We start from the raw sequence: 21,058 nt of genomic DNA, 5'->3' as shown, positions 1-21,058 counted from the left end.
GAGACAGTAACCAAGTCCTGCCTGGGTCAACTCCCCTTCCAACAACTTCTAATGAATTACAACAGGGTCAAGGCACCTCCTGGGAAGGGGTATATTTTGAAATGTGTCTACACTTGTGTTGCACAAATATGCAGATGTAAGTCCCAGACTATGGAAGGTGGAAGGATGAAAATATAAAACCCAGTTTACAGAGAGCAACTATAAGGGTCCCTGAGAAAAATCTAAGGGGAGAAGGGAGTTTGATTAAAAAACAACAACAACTGGATTTAGCTCCAGGTTTGGAGAAAAGTAGTGGTTCTGGGTACTGCACCCATCTACCAGGATCTCTGAAGGGATGTGGCCTTCCAGGTATCTCATCTCAACTCAGTGCTTCAGACAGCTGCTCTCAATGGATGAGTGAGAAGTAAAAGTGAAATCTATTAGCATGACAATCTGAAAAATGCTCATAAAAAACTGGGGAGGCTGGGGATAGGGGAATTTGGGAAAGGGCTGGTATTCTAGAGGTAGTGAGGTTTGGGTATTGATATTCTTGTCACCTCATTTCTTTCCTAAGGTCATTTGATAGATTCAGTCAGATAAGAAAAAGTCAGTTACCATATATTTTTCTTTTGCCAATCCAGATCTTGCAAATTTTCTATCATTAGTAAATGTCATTTTTATAGTAATAAAAAGTGAGGTTTTCAAAATATTTCTTTAAATGGGAAGACAGCTCAAAATGTAATAGCAACTAAAAACAAGATACAAAACTATATATAGTAGGAACGGTATTCATTTGTAATCACAGATATATGATAATACAAAGTATAAATGTGATTTAATATGTTTGCATCTGTATACGTATCTAGATACAACTATCTCTATGTCTATATCTGTGTTTCTATTTTAGCTATATCTGTTCATTGGGGGAAAAAACCCTAGAAGGAAACACAACACATTACAAATGTAATGTGTAGTTCTTTGTCACGAGATTACAAATTATTGTTATTGTCTTCTTTATACTTTACTGATTTTCTGAATGTCTATAATGAGTATGAATTACTGTTATAATCACATAGAAAAAAACTAAACATTTTAAACAATCAAAAAAGGAAATAAATTATGATACGTGATGAAATAATATCTAACTACTAATATTGCATTACCAAAGAAATTGTAACAGCATGATTAAATGTTCATGATATAACTATAAGTAGAAAAGGATTAAAAAGTACTGCATAAGCAATATGAGATCAACTTTGTATCTGTGCTTCTATATATATATATATATATGTAACAGAAATTTGAATAGGACTCTTCCTGTTGTCTTAAAGTTTTGGCTGAGGCCCCAAAACTGAGAACAATGGATTATAAATAACCCCACATTCTAAAAGGAGATGCTAGATCCATCCATGCAGATTTAGGAAAGAGAGCAGAACTGGTCCAGCAACCATCACCCCCCACCACTCACCTCTAACCTACTTAAGGGAAGTCTAAAAGTTCAAAAGTTAATTGAACAGCTTATTTTTAAAGGAGGAGAGTAGTCAAATGCACAGGGAGTACAATGGTGTCTTCCCTCTCCTTCAACCCCCTCACTTAAACGCTACAAAAAGAAATACTCATAGAAGACATCCATAAGACAGAGAGGCTGGCATCACTACTGAGCCCAGCCCTGTGGAATGGGAGCCCCATTGCAGCTATGAGCCTGAAATAAACTGTGAATTCTTGAGAGAGCTTGATGGACACCTCTTGGAACTTCGAGAGACAAGAGCCTGCTTCTCATTCAGGGAAATCTGAAAAGAGACAATAGGCTGGAGCAATCTGAGCTATTAAGGTAAGGAAAAGGACAGTTATAAATTATAATAAAAAGCAAAGATTATAAACTTAGTGAGTGAAACCTTTATAGAGTCTCAGATATGGATCCGGGTATTGATTAAATAAAAAAAAAAGCAAATATTATAGAAAATGGATGGCAAATATAATCCAAACACAGGAGGTATATTTAACACAGTCCAGGGATATTTTTAATACTTCTTTAAAATCAAATTATCTATACTAAAAGCACAGGCAATATTTAAACAGCCACTGTTTCCTATAAGAAAATTATTTTTTGCAAGACACAGAATCTGTGTCATAAATACTTGTATCTCTGTTTAATATTCTGATTCTATCCTCATATTGGCTGATTTGGCTTTTAAAATTGTATTTCATGCAGCTCGAGAAAAGAAATGTTCTAACTCCATTCTATCCTCAAATTTATTTTTACCATTCTTATGCTGATTGTGCTGGTTTGAATCTGTTACGTATCCCAAGAAAGACCATGTTCTTTTAATCCATTCCTGTGGGTACAGACCTATTGTGGGTGGGACCTTTTGATTAGGTTGTTTCAATTGAGATGTGACCCAGCCCCTTTTAGGTGGGTCTTAATCCGTCACTGGAGTCCTTTACAAGAGGATAAAAGACAGATAAAGCAGGAGAGCAAGAGAGAAACACCCAGAGTCATTTGGAGACAGCCACTGAAACCAGAACCAGGAGAGAAGGACCAGCAGACATCACCATGTGCCTTCTTATGTGACAGAGGAACCCTGATGACAGCAGCCTTTCTCAGAGAAGGTATCTTCTTCTTGATGCCTTAATTTGGACATTTTCACAGTTCAGAACTGTAAATTTGTAACCTAATAATACCCCATTGAAAAAGCCAACATATTTCTGGTATATTGCATTCTGGCAGCTTTAGCAAGCTGATCAACATATTGAACTACCATACTCCTCACCACCTTCAAGGTTTCTGTCCACAGAGAGCCCCTTTTTGCCCACTCCAGGGTTGCCTTTGAGGAGACTCTCCCTTTACAGGAAAGAGTAACTGGTATAGTAGAAAGAGTACTAGGCTGAGAACCAGAAAGTTGCCATTAAAATACCAGTAATGAGACAAGAGCTAAGTTATTTGATCTCCTTGTCCTTGATTTCCTCATCTGAGTCTCCAGTTCATTCTTTCACATACTACTCCCCAAAAACTTCACATTTACTAAAATTACCCAGACATATATTTCTGCTTGCTAAGTTCTCTAGTCTCTCAATTTTGTTGAAGTCCTTCTTTGGTGGATCTCTTTCTACCTTAGAGTTTTATAGTAAAAGTCAGTGCTGCTTTTCTGGTTGCAATTTCCATAGATCCTGAAATGTCAATAGCAGGTTGAAATTTTAGGTCTTCCTGAGTCAACAGTCTCTTGACTATGGTCTCAGCATGTGTTTCATATTCTAGTCTGTGTCCCAACACACTGTTAGACACCCTGCCCACTGGCAGAACTCTTCATTGATTCACAAAGTGAGAAATCAGTTCAGGTTTCACAAATGCAATTAATATGAAGTTGAATCTATCAGCAATAATTAGTGAAAATGTAATTGGTGTGCATGTTTCATCAGTTCATTTTCTCCAACCATAAAGGAAGAAATGTTTTGCGTTTCTTTAACATCAAACAACCTAAAGTATTTTCCTTCTGGAAATATCACAGTATCATTTTTAAAGTTTTTATCTCTTTCTCAGTGTAAAGCTGAAAGGTCTCAGTTTCACTAGGCATTATTATTCCCCAATTTAACTTTGCATTTTTCTCTCCAATGAAAACTTTGACTTTTCTGGGAAATTAATGGGGCCAAAAAACAAAAGCTATCATTCCTATTCACATGACAAACATCTGCTTCCACCAAGCAGTAAAACATGATAAGAATTCCAATGGCAACAGGTATGTTGCCGAGTTAGCAGGGCTTATTGAAATATCTTATTCTTCACCCAATAAAAACATAAAAGCTAAGAAGAAAAGGGCATTTTTCCCTTTGGGAGGATTTTTGAATTTAACAGAATATGAACAAACAGCTCCTATACTAATCTTCTTCACATTTTTTTTCCACCTCTGTTTTTCAAACTTCTTAAAATTCCCTCAAAGGAAATAAATATACATGCATTAATACCTTACCCCAAGTCTTCATTATTTAGGCAAATTGTATTTACACCTTATACAAACGGCATTCTCAAAACCTATATTTCTACTATAAGTGAAACCACTCTGTATATATTATAATTCAGACTTATTACAATTATATATTTTAAATAATTAATTTAGAATATATAAAATACACAGTGTAACACTTAATATATTATATATAAATAATGTATAAAATTTATTATAATTATAACAATAACACTTTATATTGCTGTATAAATTTACAAAACCATTTCACAAGTATACTTAACTCCAAATGATCAATTGTTTTTCCATAAAGTAGCTCTTTTAAATGCTGTATGACTTACTCATGAATAGATAGAGCATTATGTGTGGGAATAACCTGAAATCAGGAAGAAGATCAATACTGGAGCTTTGTAATTGTTTTAAAAATTGTATAAGCTATAATTTTTAAAAATTTTCAAATAATACAGAAGTATATAAATTACAAAGTAAATATCACTTTTCATCCTGCCTCCTGCCCTCCTCTCTCACTTTCTCTCTCTCTTATAGACCCTACCCAAAAGGAAATCAATTTAACTGTTGTCCATGCTTTTGTGTATGTATTTATACACAAATATATGTATGTATATAAATAAATAGTTTTCTTGTCATAAAGGGAACCATACCATACACATTGTTCTGAAAAATCCTTTTTTTTTTCCACTTAATAAGTCTCATAGACATTTCCTAATTGTTTCTAACTGTGGTAGGCTATGCACTATATAAAGCTGCCATTTAACCAATATATATTGATTTATACTGGTTAATCTTGATTAGTCTTGATTCAATCCCTACTGCAGTGAATATCCTAGTACGTAAGTCTATACCTATGTGCAAAGAAAATGAAATTTGACACGTGCTAAGTGCATTTAAAAATTTGACTTACACCATCAAGAGTCTTCCAAAAAGGCATAATCAATTTGTACTTCCATGAATGATATATTCAGAGTCTCCATGTATTCACAAATTCACTAACCTGGATATAGTCCATCTTTTCACTTTTTTCCTAAATGGTGGGCAAAACTTTATATATAAAGTTTCTTTTCAACAAATGATGCTGGACACCTGCACACATGCAACATGAAAAAGAAGGAAATTTGACCTCAATATCAGATAATATACAAAATTAACTCAAAATGGATAAAAGATCTAAACATACGAGCTAAAAGCTAGAAAACAACAGACTACTTCAAAGGAACAATAGACTCACATCTAAGTTCTCAAAAGCAACAAAGAAACCAAAAGATAATGGAATGTTAACTTTCGATGAACTGAAGTGACTGTAAATCTAGAATTCGATGTGAGAGAAAATATTTTGTAAAATAAAGACAAAATAATTCCATTTTTCTTACAGACAAAAACTGAGAAAGCTTGCCATCAGTAGACTAACAAATTTCTAGAGAATATTCTTTCATAATGGAAGTGATCCAAATGAAAGTGTGAGATGCAAGAAAGAAAAGAACAAAAAATCAGTAAATGTTTGAAAAAATCTAAATGGATTCAGGATATAAAAAACAATGGTCATAACTGGATTATAGAGAATAAAAAAGATAGAATTCAGATACTTCACAAAATAACATAAAAGGAGAGCATATGGAATTAAGGTGCTTAAGATACTTGTATTATTCAGGAGACACATAAAGGTATTGTTTGACGTAAGACTTTCATGTATTATTCACATTATAATTTCTAGAGAAACAACTAAATAAATGGGAACATAACAAATAACTTCAAAAATAGTAAAAGGGGAAAATGGAATAAGAAAAACTTTTCAGTCCTAAAAAGGCAAGAAAGATGATAAAGAGCAGCCCAAGTTGAAATATTAGCAATTTCATTAAATATGTTAGTGATTACATTAAATCTAAATGCATTACATGTTCTAACTAAAGGTCTAAAGTTTTAGAATGCATTTTCTAAAGTCCAACTACATATTATTTATAAGAGATAAAACTTAAAAGACAAACTTAAAAGACAAAAAACTAAAAGTTGAAAATAAAAGTTTAGATAAATATAAAGCACTAAGCAAAACAAAACTGATGTATTAATATCAAGAAAAAACTCATTTTAAAGCAAAACTGAATTAACAGAGTCAAAGAGAATCTCTTCATAATGATACTCAGTTCACTAAGAAAATACAACAATTTTATATTTTCTGAACCTATTTACATGGCTTCAAAATATATACGAAATTGACAGAACTCAAAGAGAAACAAACACAATCACTAACATTGGAAGATGTTAACACACCTATTTTAGAAACTGACAGAAAAACAAGTTGAAACATATAGAGGTTTTGAATAAGAGGGACAAAAATGAGGGATTTACTTTTTTTAACTATGTATTTCTGTATCATTTCAAATTTTAAAATAAGCATATTCAATTCTCATAATTAAAACAATTTAAGTTAAAAAGCTATGTCACCACCCAGGGGAGTGAATCTCCCTGGCAATGTGGAACATGACTCCCGGGGAGGAATCTAGACCCGGCATCGTGGGATGGAGAACATCTTCTTGACCAAAAGGGGGATGTGAAAGGAAACGAAATAAGCTTCAGTGGCTGAGAGATTCCAAAAGGAGCCGAGAGGTCACTCTGGTGGGCACTCTTACTCACAATATAGACAACCCTTTTTAGGTTCTAATGAATTGGAACAGCTAGCAGTAAATACCTGAAAATATCAAACTACAACCCAGAACCCATGAAATCTTGAAGATGATTGTATAAAAATGTAGCTTATGAGGGATGACAATGTGATTGGGAAAGCCATATGGACCACACTCCCCTTTGTCCAGTGTATGGATGAATGAGTAGAACAATGTGGGCAAAAAAAAAAAAAAAAAAAGCACCCAGTATTCTTTTTTACTTAAATTGTTCTTTTTCACTTTAATTTTTATTCTTCTTATTTGTGTGTGTGTGGTAATGAAAACGTCAAAAATTAATTTTGGTGATGAATGCACAACTATATGATGGTACTGTGAACAACTGAATGTATGCTTGTTTTGTATGACTGCATGGTATGTGAATATATCTCAATAAAATGAAAAAAAAAAAAAACAAAAAAAAAAAAACTATGTCACCAACTACTCTAGCACTTGAATGTTCAAGCAAACTTTCTCCTCCTCCTTCTAACTGAGAACAGCCCAGAAGGGAGTGTTTTTGTTCATACTCTGTAGGTACAGGAGAGGAGGCCAAGGCTCCCTATAGCAAATATAAAGGATGCCCACATTCACCAGTGACAGCAGTGGTGAAGCCTTGAAAGAAGTGAGAAGCAGGGAGCAACTCTAAAATCTGTGGATTTTAGAGTGCACTTATTGAAGTAAGACCTACAACCAGGAAAATTTCCCAAATGTATGTTAATATCTCTAGGGGTTTCTGAAAGTCTTTAGGCAAAGGAACTCAAAAAGATTGAACTTCATGATTGAAGCAAATATAAATTAGGATGCATCAAGATTTGGCTAAATGTGTTAGTGAGGTAACATCTGTGTTCACTAGCTAGTAATGCCTTCACAAAATTCCCTGGAATATATTTGGAGAAATCCCAAATTAGGAAATTTTAAATTATGGAAGGAAAATAGATCAGTCTGCTTGATCAATTAATGTGTAACATGTTTGATTTCATTTTGTATTTGAGATAAAAAGTCTGCAATAGAAAATTAATGCATTTTCTTTTTATTCCTGAAAATGTATTTACCTTATATTGTCTCTCCACCAAGCTTGAGCAATGATGTTTCTCTGTAAAGCAAAAGGGCAGTTTAAGACTACCAAGGCAGAAAGTAGTATGAATACTGGTAGGAATGCAAAAAACATAGGGCATTTAGAATAATACATGGTTTCAGTGCTTAAAAAATGTGGGGAAAAGCAGGACTAGATATTAATAGAGCTACAAACATAGAAATAATAACCTTTTGCAATAGCTTTTAAATAAAACTTTGCTAAGCCATCAGGGTTTCATCATAAAAGAACCACTGTTCAAGGTAAGACTGCCCCCATTCCTCAGTTCAACCAGTCAAATGGTCCAACTACATGAGATTACTAGTAAAGTTTGCACTGCTTTCTAAAATATTGTTTTAAATTTTAAAACCATTTGTAAAAAGTAAATAGGTCTAGATAATTTTTACATTTCCCCAGTGATTAACTGTGTAACCTAAATAAAATTTTATTGAACTCTTAGCATCACCATTTCCTTTTATACACCAGAAAATGAGATCCACCCCCACCATGACTTCAAAAAAAAAAAAAAAAAAAAAATCTGGGTCTCTTACTATGTGCTAGAGCCCTTCAAAGAATTTTACATGTATAATCATAACCAGTACTCACAATAGCCTTTGGCTATCAATACCGTCATTATACTCACTTTATAGGAGATGGAATTCAGGCTTAGAGTGATTTCAAAACTACTTAAGGACAAGACAGTAATTGTCAGGGTCAGAAGTAGAGCCCAACTTAACTACTTTTATAACAATGCTCTTAATAATGTCACAATACAGGAAAAACCTAAGAGTCTATTTATCACATCTAAAGCAACTAGGATAAATAAAACTTTTATTACCAACCATGAAAGTAAATCTCACTGAGAAAACAGCAATAACATCATATATGTGATTATTTTTCCTTCAAATTAAGTTTTTTTCCTTTTTTACTTTCCAAACACTCAGAGAAACTAACAACTTGGAAAAAAAAAGGGTCAAAATAATGGAAGAAAGCAAACTGAAGAGAACACCAAATGAAAACCTAGCAGCAAACTTGAACAATGTGTTTTATTGTCTTCAGAGAGAGAAGGGAGGATCTTCCAAAATGCTAATCTTGGTACAGCTTTCTGACTTATCACTTTATCCCCCACAGCACCAGGCATATTGCTTTGCATATGTACATAATCAATATTTAAATGAATGGATAGATGCATACACAGCAGAGTTCCAAAAAAAATAATTTCATTTCTCCCCCTCAAATCTAACACCATGTGCTCACTATATTTTTTGTAGCCTGATCACACTGAAATCAAATACAATGCAGTCCTATTAAGTGCTTAACATTTTGTAACATAACAGATACCACATCTTTATATGAACATTATTGTTTGGGTCACCCAATAAATTGCTTATAATGCTGTTCTGTTTATCTTTGGCTGCATAACCAACTACCTCAGAACTTGGTGGCTTAAAACAATTTACTGTTATGTCTTATGGTTATGTTGGTTGACTGGTTTAAAGCTGGGCTTTCTCATGTGGTTGCAGTCAGATGGCCAAGGGGGCTAGAGTCATATGAGTCCTTGACTGGGGCAGACATCCAAGATGGCTTATTTCATGGCTGGCACCTGATACTGGTTCAAATTGGGGCCCAGCTGGGCCCGGTCAGCTAGAACTCCTACCCATGGCTCTTCCATGTGTCTCGGGCTTCTCATAGCAAGGCAGTTAGATTCTAAGAGGAAACATTGCAAGAGATCAATGCAGACACTGAGGAACTTCATATAGCCTAGCCTCAGGGACTGTAGGGCATTATTTCTACCACATTTCATTGGTTACAGACTCAAGGGTTGGGTAATTAGACACCATCTTTTGGTGTGAGGAGCAGTGTGTGTGTACAGAGAAGTAAGGAAGTGATGGTGGCCATTATTGGAGACGATCTACTACAAATGCCTACCACTTTTAATAGATTATATGTGAACTACTACAATTGAAAGCTGTGACTGTGTTAAAATTCATAATATAGTCCATCTGGCATAATTATGAACTGAACATTTTCATGGTGGAAAACATATTTAGACTATACATAAAAATTTCCAAAAGACACAACAAAATTCTAAGCCAGCTCCATTAATTGAAATCATTTTTCAAACTAGATTAGTGTCAATGGTTAATGAAATTCAAACAACTATATTCCACTTCTTGCTGAGAAAATATGTGAAACAATCCCATGATCACTCCTAGTACTAAATCCTATTTCTTCTGGCTAACAATCTTATACGATATGAAAAACAAAATATAGACTTACTGGGGGGGAGCGGAGTAGAATTGTGGGAAGATGGCAGAGTAGGAAGCCCCAGTAATCAGTCCCTCCACCAGAACAGTGATTAAATAGGCAGGGAACTTTGAAATCCTGGATTCCAGTAGAGCACTGTACAACATCCAGGGAAGAACGGGAGGAAGAGGCTGGTAAATTATGATACATGCCAGTAATTGCTCTCTCCCCATGGTGGTTCCGGCACCCAACCACCACTATCCTGGCAGGCAGCATGGGCCTAGCTCCTAGCATAGCTTGTGGGTGCCACAGAAGGACATAAAAGTGTAGTTCCCCAAGATGGGGGTGGGGGTGGGAGCCATGGTCTGATTGCTGACCACTGCTTTTGATTAGCTACTTCTGATCACTCTGAGGACATCCATTGCTCCAACCCACCCAGGGCAAAGGTGGTGGAGGAGACTTAAAGACTCAATGCTTCCTCAGAGCTGTGGAGGACAGGTGAAGGCTTCATTGGCTGGGCAAGTACCAAATCATGAAAGCACAGCTTTGGGGAGCTGTGGAAGAAGTTTCTGGTACTCTTCCTGGCCCCTAGCTCGGCCCCTGCCCAGGACACTATGCAGCCACCAGTTGTTCTTGGTGGGTCCCTGGCATTTTTCTAGCTGAAAAAAAACTGACTTGGGAAACTGCTCACAGAAATTATCCCCCAGACAAAAGCTGCTTGAGACAAGGAAAGCAGTATAAGAAACAAATGAGGAAAACGGCCTTGGGCAAAGGCTAGCATGCTTTAAGTCCTGCAGTAGAAGATCCAGGAGAGGGAGAAGATCTGATTCCTAGGAAGCAGATGGGCATTCAACTCCAGTAAACAGGGAAACTCCTATGACCAAGAGCAAGGACAAGCCCAAGACAGGACACAGGTCCAGAAAACACTGGGGGGAGCCTGCGCTTTGCATTCACCTTGGGTGGACCTTTCTGATAGTAGGGCTGACTCTGACAGACAGCAACAGCCCAAGCAAAGCCAAATTGCAAAGACAGTGATAGGTATTTTTTTTAATATAGATTTGCTTTATTTTGTTAGCTCCTAATACTCAAGAAAATCTCTTTCATACCACCAGTGAGTATAAACTCAAAAAACAGACATCTCAGGGAATAAATTCCAGAATTAATATTTTAAAAAATTAAAAAGCCACAGTGTACAACAATATTACAGGACAAAGAAGCAGGAAACAATGGCTAATCCAAAGAAAGGGGATAAAAACACAGAAAACATCAGTGAAGAAGACCAGACTGAGGACATACCGGAAAAAGACTTTTAAAAAAATGTTCTTCAATATGATCAAGAAAATGAAGGAAAATACAGAGAAAGAACTACAGGATATCAGGAAAACAGTGAATGAACAATAGGAGAATCTCAATGAAAATGAATTTTAAAAAGGAACCAACAAAACTACTGGAGTTGAAGACCACAATAACTAGAATGAAAAATTCCCAGGAAGGTTACAAAAAAAGATTGGAGCTGGCAGATGAAAGAAATAGCAAACTCAAAGTCAAGACAATTGAAATAAGTCATGCTGAGGAGCAGAAAGAAAAAGAATTATAAAAAGTGAAATAGCCTAAGGGATCTGTGGGACACCATCAAGCACATTACTATATGCATTATGGGAGTCCTAGAAGGAAAGAAAGAGAGAAAGGTACGAAAGAAATATTCAAAGAAATAATGACAGAAAACTTTCCAAATTTAGTAGAACATGTGAATATTCACATCTCAGAAGCTCAGAGAACACCAAACAGGATAAAATGGAAGAAAAATTTTCTCGTATTGATCATATATTGATCAAACTGTTGAATGCAAAGGACAAGAAGAGAGTTTTGAAGGCTGGAAGAGAAAAGGAGCATGTTATGTACAAGAGAGTCTCATTAGATTGAGCTTCAATTGCCCACGGAGGCAAGAAGGCAGTGGGATGAACTTAGAGTGCTGAAAGAAAACAACTGCCAACTGAGGCTTTTATATCCAGTGATATTTTCTTTTAAAAATGAGGAAGAGATTAAGACATTCCCATATAAAAGCTAGACCAGCCATATAAGCAATGCTAAAGGGAGTTCTTCAGACTGAAAGAAAAGGACACTAGATAGTGGTTCAAAGCAACATAAAGAATTAAAGACCTCTGGGAAAGGTAACCATTAGCTAGTTATAAACACCAGGACTGTTGTATCGTATTTTATTGTATGTAACCACACGTCTTAGTCCCTACAAGTGCTAAAATATAAATGCATAAAAAGAAATGATAAATTTATGGTTTGGATCATAAACTGTATAAAGATATGCACTTTAGTACTGGTAACAAGTAGAAAAAAAGGTGAGAGGTATAGTAATGGTGTATGTGTATGCTATTGGAGTTACTTTGGTATCAAATCAAACATGACTGTTATATATTTAGAATGTCAAAAATTTAACCCCATGGTAACCACAAGAAAAATATATGAAAAATATATTCATATATAAATTAGAAGGGACTCAATATGGTGCAATTCAAAAAATCAAATAAATATGAAAATACGCATTAACAGAAGAATAGAGGAACCAAAAAAGAATAACACTTAGAAAGGCTAAATAGCAAAATGGCAGAAGAAAGTCCTGCATTATCAGTAGCAGTTTTGAATTTAATAGATTAAACTTTCCAATCAAAAGGCAAAGATTGGCAGAATGGACAATAAAAGTGTGACCTAACTATATGTTATTTACAAGAGATTCACCTTAAATTCAAAGACACAAATAGGTTGATAGTGAAAGGATAAAAAAAATATATACCATAAAAACAGTAACCAAAGCAGAGCTGTGGTAGCTATTCTAATATCAGATAAAATACATTAAAAGGGACAAAGACCATCATTATATACTAACAAGGGGGTCAATTTGACAAGAAGACATAACAATTATATGTATTTATATTGAGAGAGAGAGACAGAGAGAGAGAGAGAGACCAAAAATATAAATGAAATATTAATGAATTTGAGGGGAGAAACAGACAGACCTACATTAATAATAGGTGATTTAATACATCAGAAACAATAATGGATAGAACATCTAGAGAGAAGATCAGTAAGGAAATACAAGACTTGAAAATACTCTAAACCAACAAGATCTGACAGATACACATAAAATATTTCACCTGACAACAACGGAATATACATTCTTCTCTAGGGCCCATGGATCATTCACCAGGATAGATGATATCTTAGGTCACAAAACAAATATCAATAAATTTAACAAAGTATTGAAATCATACTGTGCATCTTCTCTGACTACAGTGGAATGAAACTAGAAATCAATAATAGCATGAGAAAGTGAAAATTCACAAATATGTGGAAAATAAACAATGTATTCTTATACAATCAAAGGGTTAAAGAGGAAATCAAAAGGGAAATTAGGAAATACCTGGAGTTAAATGAAAATGAAAATAAAACATACCAAAACTGATGGGATGCAGCAAAGGTAGTGTTGAGAGAAAAAAATTTAGTTCAAAATGCTTACATTAAAGAAGGAGAAAGATTTCCAATCAGGGACTTAACCTCAGAGCTGGAAGAACTAGAAAAAGAGGAGCAAACTAAACCTAAAGTGAGCAGAAGGAAGGAAATTACAAAGATTAGATCAGAGATAAAAGAAATAGAGAATTTTAAAAAAAATAGAATCAACAAAACCAACAATTGGGTCTTTATAAAGATCAATACATCGGACAAATTTTAGTTAGACTGAGGAAGAAAAAAAGAGAGGTCACAACTAAAATCAGAAATGAAAGGGGGGTACATTAATACTGAACCTATCGAAATAAAAAGGATTATAAGAGGATACTATGAACAAATGTACGCCAACAAATTAGATAACCATTTATCTAATTCTGACAAATTCTTAGAAGCACACAAAGCACCTACACTGACTCAAGAAGAAATAGAAGATTTTAACAAACATATAAGAAGTACAGTGATTGAATCAGTAATCAAAAACCTCCCAACAAAGAAACTCCAAGGACCAGATCAAGTGACAGAAAAATTTTACCAACCATTCCAAGAAGAATTAACACCAATATCTTCAAACAATCCAAAAAAATTGAAGAGGAAGGGACAGTCCCTAATTCATTCTATATAGCCAATATCACCCTCACACCAAAGCCTGAAAAAGATAACACAAAAAAAGGAAACTAAAGACCAATATCCTTATGAATACAGATGCAAAAGTCCTCAACAAAATACTAGTAAACTGAATCCAACAGCACATTACAAGAAATATACACCTCATCAAGTGGGATTTATCCCAGATATGCAAGGGTTGTTCAACATAAGAAAAACAATTAATGTAACAAACCGTATTATAGCATTAAGGGAAAAAAAGCACATGACCATCTCGATGAAGGCAGAAAAGGCACTTGACAAAATTCAGTGCCCCTTCATGATAAAAACACTTTAAAAATTAGTAATGGAAGAAACTTCTTCAACATGATTAAGGGCATATATGTCTCACAGTTAACATCATGCTTAATGGTGAATAACTCAAAGCTTTCCCTCTATGATAAGGAACAAGACAAGGATGTCCATTGTCACCACTGTTATTCAGCATTGTACTAGAAGTTCTAGCCAGAGCATTTAGGCAAGTAAAAGAAATAAAAGTCAACCAAATTGAAAGGAAGAAGTAAAATTTTTCCTATTTGCATACGACATGATCCTATATATAGGAAATCCTCTGAATTCAGCAAAGTGTTGGGGTACACAAGCAACACGCAAAAATCAGTAGTGTTTCTATATGCCAGCAATGAACAATTTGAAAAAGAAATCAAGAAAAAATAATCCACTTATAATAGCAACTAAAAGAATAAAATAACTAAGAATAATTCTAACCAAGGATGTAAAGGACTTGCACCAGAAAGCATTGCTAAAAGAAATCAAAGTGCAACTAAATCACTGGAAGGATGATCCCTGTTCATGGATTGGAAGACTAAATACTGTTAAGATGTAAGTATACTCAAAGCAATGTGTACATTCAATGCAACCCCAGTCAAAATTCCAACAACCTTCTTTGCAGAAATGGAAAATTGAATCATCAAACCCTATGAAATGGGGAGGGGCCCCAAATAACCAAACACGTTTGAAAAAGAAGAATGGGACGTTGGAGGGCTCACAGTTTGTGATCTTAAAACTTATTACAAAACCACAGTAATCAAAACAGCATGATACTGGCACAAGGACAGACATATGGACAAATTAAATCGAATTGATAGTTCAGAAATCAACCCTCACATTTATGACCAACTGATTTTGTATAAGGGGACAGAAACCACTGAATTGGGAAAGAATAATCTCTTCAACAAAGGTGCTGAGAAAACTCAATCTCCATATGCAAAGTGGATCAAAGAACTAAATATAAGAGGGATAAATAGAAAACACCTAGAAGAAAACACAAGGAAACATCTTCTGGACTTCGTGTTAGACCATAGTTTCTTAGATTTTTACACCCAAAACACAAGCAACAATAGAAAAAATAGATAATTTTGACTACCTCAAAATTAAATATTTTTGTGCATCAAAGGACTTGAGTATGAAAGCAAAACAACAACCTATACTATGGAAGAAAATTGGAAACCACGTATCTGGTAAGGGTTTAATATCCAGAAAATAAAAAGAAATCCTTCAATTCAACAAGAAAAAGGCAAACAACCCAATTAAAAAATGGGAAAATCTTGAATGGGCAGTTCTCTAAAGAAAAAACACAAATGGCCAAAAAGCACATACATGAAAAGCTGATCAATATCATTAGCCATTAGGGAAATGCAAATCAAAACTACAATGAGATACCATTTTATACCCACTATAATGGTTACTATTTTTTTTTAAATGGAAAATTACAAGTGTTGGAGAGGGCATGGAGAAATAGGAACACTCATTCATTGTTGGTAGGAATATAAAATGGTGCAGCCACTATGGAAGACAGTTTTGCTATTTCCCAGACAGTTAGGTATAGAATTACCATTATGAGCCAGCAATCCCACTTCCAACTATGTACCCAAAAGATTTGAAAGCAGGGACTTGAACAGACATTGGCACACCAGTATGTTCAGCTGTATTACTCACGTTTGCCAAAATATGGAAGCAACCCAAGGTCCATCAACCAATGAATGTATAAGTAAAATGTGATATATACATACAATGGAATGTTATTCCATAGTGAGAAGGAATAAAGTTTTGATACATGTGTCAACATGGACGAACCCTGAAGACATCATGTTGAGAGAAAAAAGCCAGACACAGAAGGAAAAATAATTAGAATAAGCAAACTCATAGAGCCAGAATCTAGAATATTGGGGTGGGGGTAGGGAATAGGGTGTTAAGGCTAAAATGTACAGAGTTCCTATTTGGGATGATGGGAGAGTTTGTTAATAGGTGGTGGTGATGGCAGCTCAACATTGTGAGTGTGATTAACAGCATTGAATTATATATTTGAATGCAGTTAAAAGGATACAATTTTATACATAAAATTTTGTTTTAACATATATATGTTACTAGAATTAATTTTTTAAAAAAAAATCTATGGAACTGGACCACAGAAACAGCAAACCCTAAGTTAAACCTGGACTATAGTTGATAGTACAATTATACAAATGTGCTTTAATAAATTGTAACAAATGTACCACACCAATGCAAGGTGTTAATAATAGGGTGGTATATGGGAAACCTGTATCTTATGCATGATTTTCTGTAAATCCACAACTTCTCTGCAAAACAAAAAATATCCAACCATTTCTCCTGGTTTAGTGGGAAAAAGTAATCAATGTATTCAACAATTAGCAATAATGAGAAAAGGGATGACACTTTTTCTGTTGCCTATAGTCTATCAGGATCTAATTGTTTTGCACATTAATTTAATCTTCATAAAATCCAAACCAAGTAAATATGATTCACTCCATTTTGCACATAAAGAAACCAAAGTTCTTAGAGGTTAAGAAACACACCCAAGTTCATGGAAGCAATAGTGTTAGAGTCCTGAATTTAAATCTCTCCTCTTTTCTTACACTATCTTGTCCATTAGGCAAATGAGACACCCTCTCAAGAAGAAAAAGGAGGTGGTTCCGAAGGAATATATACCAATATAAAGGAAGAAAAACATTTCTGAAAACAAAAATGCATTCTAATCACACCCTTGGTCCGTCTGATATCAGAAAGGTGGAAAATAAATACCTATATTCATATAGAAATCCTAGAAGGACTGCTACACTTTCAGTGATTTGGGTGATAGGAGTAATTCAAATTGGTAAAGAAAGATTTGAAACAAATTTCTATATAGGTACATATTTGATGCTATGTTCATTCTATACTTCTATCAAACATAAGAAAACATTACAAGGAACATTGCTTTGTATTTTTCCCTTTATTACTAAGCCTTGATTTAAAGTGGTGAAATAAATAACTCAGTAGATGAATCTAGAGTAAGATTTGCACCCTTTTTTTTATAGTTTAGTAAGGTTTAGAGCAATATATACATCTTTCTGGAAAAGAGGAGTATTAAACAAATTTAAACCAGAGAAAACCAAAAATATTAAATCAGAGACTGAAGGATAACTGTATTGTGTTATTTAAATATTAGAACAGATGCACTTTTGAACGTGAAGCATTAAAATTTAAGTTGTTTATCTCTCAGACAGACTTAATTTAATATCATGCAAAGCAAACAGACCTTTACTTATTCTGGTAAATTGGTGCTGAATCAACTGTAGCCACTGCATGTTAAAAAGAAAAAAAAAAAAAGAAAAGAAAGAAGCACAGCAATAATCATTTGTGTGTGTCTAAAGAATAATGACTATAAAATATTCATGAATTAGTTTTTTAATTGCTTGTGATTGATAACCTAAAAATACACAGGTCTCTTTAATCTTTGCTGTGATGTTCTAATATTCTATTTCTTCTAGAATAGGCAATGATGGCTGACATGACAACCAAGGTAAAATAATTCTGTTTAATTTTGACGATTCTGTCTCAACAGCAATGTTGTGCCTAGCAAATATTGTCTTTAACTAAAATAGCTAATACGAATTTTTTCCCATATCTAATCCACAGCTGACATCAAGTAAGGACTCAGTAGATACCTTGGGAATGAACTGAATATGTCATTTACTCTTCTATTTCAGAGGCCCACACTAAACCATTTACAAGGCCTTCTTCTAATTTCTGGATGCTTTGTGAGTTATACATATTCATATAATCCCTAGACTATATTAACATAGACAACTTACACAAATACTTTGACTACTATAACTCAGTAGATCAATCAAACCCTTCAAAAGAATCAAATTGGTTAGAGATTATTTTAATATTGCTATTTCCCTTAATGACTGGCATAGATGTAGCATCTTACTGCAACTTACAAGGTTCTTCCTGGCAAGCTGGCTTAATAAATAAAAATCACACAGGGCATGGCAGAATACCTCATTTCTCTTCCTATGTTTAAAACTAATACAGCTCTTTCTGATTGCCATGTTTTATGAGCAACCAGGGGTTTGAGAAACAAGCCTTGTCTTTCCAATAAATCCTTATCTCAGTCTGTATCCAGGACTCAGGACTGCTGCAAACGCTGATGTCTAATGCACAGTGTCACAATCTCTAAAACTGGAGTCATTTAAAGGTTTGCCCACACCCTCTGTGAGATAAGAGATTGGAAGTGTTAAAGTCATAGATGTCCATTAAGGTACAAATCCCAAAACACTGTTTCTAAGCAACCTTTATTAAAGTAGGTTGGCATGAGCTATACTTGGGCCAGCTCACGGAATCAAATGTCCTGAGCCTTATAGTGGCCAATCAAAAAGCATGTCAGAGGGAGGAACCAAACTTTTTTTTTTTAATTAGAGAAGTTGCAGGTTTACAGAAAGATCATGCAGAAATAAAGAAATTGAACTTTGCTTTGTTTTTTTGTTTCATTAAATATATATATATAACATAAGAGAAAGTACTGCATGCAAAAGACTCTCAATTCTAATTCCCATAGATAATACGTTCATATTCAGAAGCATTAGATAACCTTTTTCTTATATCTCATCTGACAGGGCTACAAGTGGTTAATGGTGATCATAAAATTATACAGCACTTTTGAAAAACCAAACACAATAACTGCCTCAATAAATCTCACTTAGGTCAGAAATATTCCTCTCCAAGACATTTTTTTTCTCTTCTTTAATTCACTTTTGCTTTCTAAAAGATATTCTGGGATACAGATATTCTCAGGCTAATGGGGCACCAATTTGTTTTTCAGCTTAGCTCATGCCTTCTTCACATATGAGCCAAAACATTAGCAACATTTTCTTAAAAGATATTGGTCAATTACTCAGATTCCGTAAGTGGGTACTAGGGACATTGTTTGAAAAATGTCATTATCTCAGAAGAAGTAGTAGATTCTCTTTGGCTTGGCCCTTGCAGCTCAACTAAAGAGCTCTGGGGTACTGGAGATTGAAGACACCTCAAGTTGAAGGACCATATTGTTGACAGGATTGACTTTTACCAATTTCAGATATTGGAGGGGCATTTAAAATTTCTATTCAAAAACTTTCCTTTGCAATGTCCTAGAATCCCCACTGCATTATACAGAAAGCTTCATAATGACAGGCTTACTCATCCTAGTACAATATCATGTACAAGTTTTCTACTCCATATATTTTATTAAGCTGAGTTAAATTAAATTGTGTGATCTTTAGAAACATCCTAAATGGATCCCAAACAATAAGGCACCAATCAAACTTTCTAATGATAAACCTGAACAATGTTTATAGCATGTTTAGTTTTTCAGAAGCCAGAATGATCTCCTGAAAGTATTTGGTTAAACTCTGCCATTTATGGATTTCTCAATGGCACTAGTAAAATTAACAGAAAAGTTACTAGTGGCATTGCTTATACTCTATTTCTGTATTTTTCATTAGCTATAAAATTACAGAAGATATTTTAAATGAAAGAACTTGGTGCCATTGAAAAGGATTCCAATCCTGGCTTCTCTAGTGACTAAAAATTTTCCTACTATTTATTGAAATAACAATAGCTTGCATCAAGGTTATAGGAGAAAATGAGAAAATGTATGAAAATTCCATAGTAAAATGCCTAGCACTTAATAGATTTTCATAATGTTTACTGACTTCTACCTAACCAAATCTGAAGATGGAAGAAATATTAGACAGATTTCCGATCTTCATCCTGGTAAAGAAACCAAGGTTCAGTTTTTATAAACCAAAAGATTTGTACCATGAAAGAACTTTGTGGTTTTTCCAAAAGAATTTTCTCCACAAATTGGGATACAGGTGGCCATAAATCCTGCTCATTCCCCCAAAGAAATGTCTTTAGGTTTACATCACTCTGAAGAAACATTAAAATCTCACATCCTTTCTGAAGTCTTACTCCTATCGAGTTGGTGAACTTGTCATCCTATAAAAAGAAGACTCACTTCCAAGGAGAATGAAAAATGGTTCTCTTCTATAATCAGGGACTCACCTCTGTTATCCTCCCTGGTAACATCACCCATCATGACTCCAGCTACCTAGCAACCATGTCTTTCTATATCGGACAGCTTTATTTGGAACCATCTTCACTGGAGAAAAGGTAACAGAAAAGAGTCCACCTAAAAATAAAGATAAAACATGGAATATCCATGAGAATAAGTACAATCAACACTTCCTTGGGATGCTAAGCAATTTTCTTTGTATAATTTTAACAAAAAATTAAAATTAAAAAGGCATAGATTTGTCAGAGAGCTGAATATACATGTATATATTTCATCAGGTAAGTACTTTGCCACAAATTTTATGCTAAAAGAATATTGTTTATAAAACACAACACAAGGTACTATAAGGGGCAATTCTGTTCAAGCTAGAAAGTTCCAAAAAGCAATATAATCAATATTTCATAAGAGCATTGTATTATTCTACACAATTCTGAGGCAACAGTCTATACTTTGGGTCTTCCTGCTCTGTGGCCCCTGGGTGAGCTAATCTCTACGTTGAGTTACTTCTCAGCACCAAAGGTCTGACAGAACATAGGAAAATTTAATTTAAGCAAACAGTTCACTTTATTTGAAATGGATTTACTATTGTCATCAGGAACACTATGTCCCT

The 21,058-nt window shown here is 34.5% G+C and overlaps 1 long non-coding RNA gene across 3 annotated transcripts in view; it reads right to left on the bottom strand.

Annotated features, from left to right (window-relative positions):
- LOC119529918 overlaps nucleotides 1-21,058 on the bottom strand; it is a 320,458-nt gene that overhangs the window by 96,040 nt on the left and 203,360 nt on the right. The window contains exons 4-5 of one of the 3 annotated variants that reach the window (XR_005215973.1): nucleotides 20,439-20,565; nucleotides 7,418-7,703 (exon numbers count right to left, since the gene is read on the bottom strand). This is a non-coding gene — a long non-coding RNA (uncharacterized LOC119529918). Of the gene's footprint in view, nucleotides 1-7,417; nucleotides 7,704-9,214; nucleotides 9,390-20,438; nucleotides 20,566-21,058 lie in introns of those variants that run through there. The other 2 variants (XR_005215974.1, XR_005215972.1) reach the window with 2 other exon arrangements.

The sequence above is a fragment of the Choloepus didactylus genome, chromosome 3 (assembly GCF_015220235.1).
Source record: "Choloepus didactylus isolate mChoDid1 chromosome 3, mChoDid1.pri, whole genome shotgun sequence".
Classification (NCBI taxonomy): Eukaryota; Metazoa; Chordata; class Mammalia; order Pilosa; family Megalonychidae; genus Choloepus; species Choloepus didactylus.
Note: the sequence above shows the minus strand (reverse complement) of the source record. Positions and strands in the feature narration are given on the sequence as shown.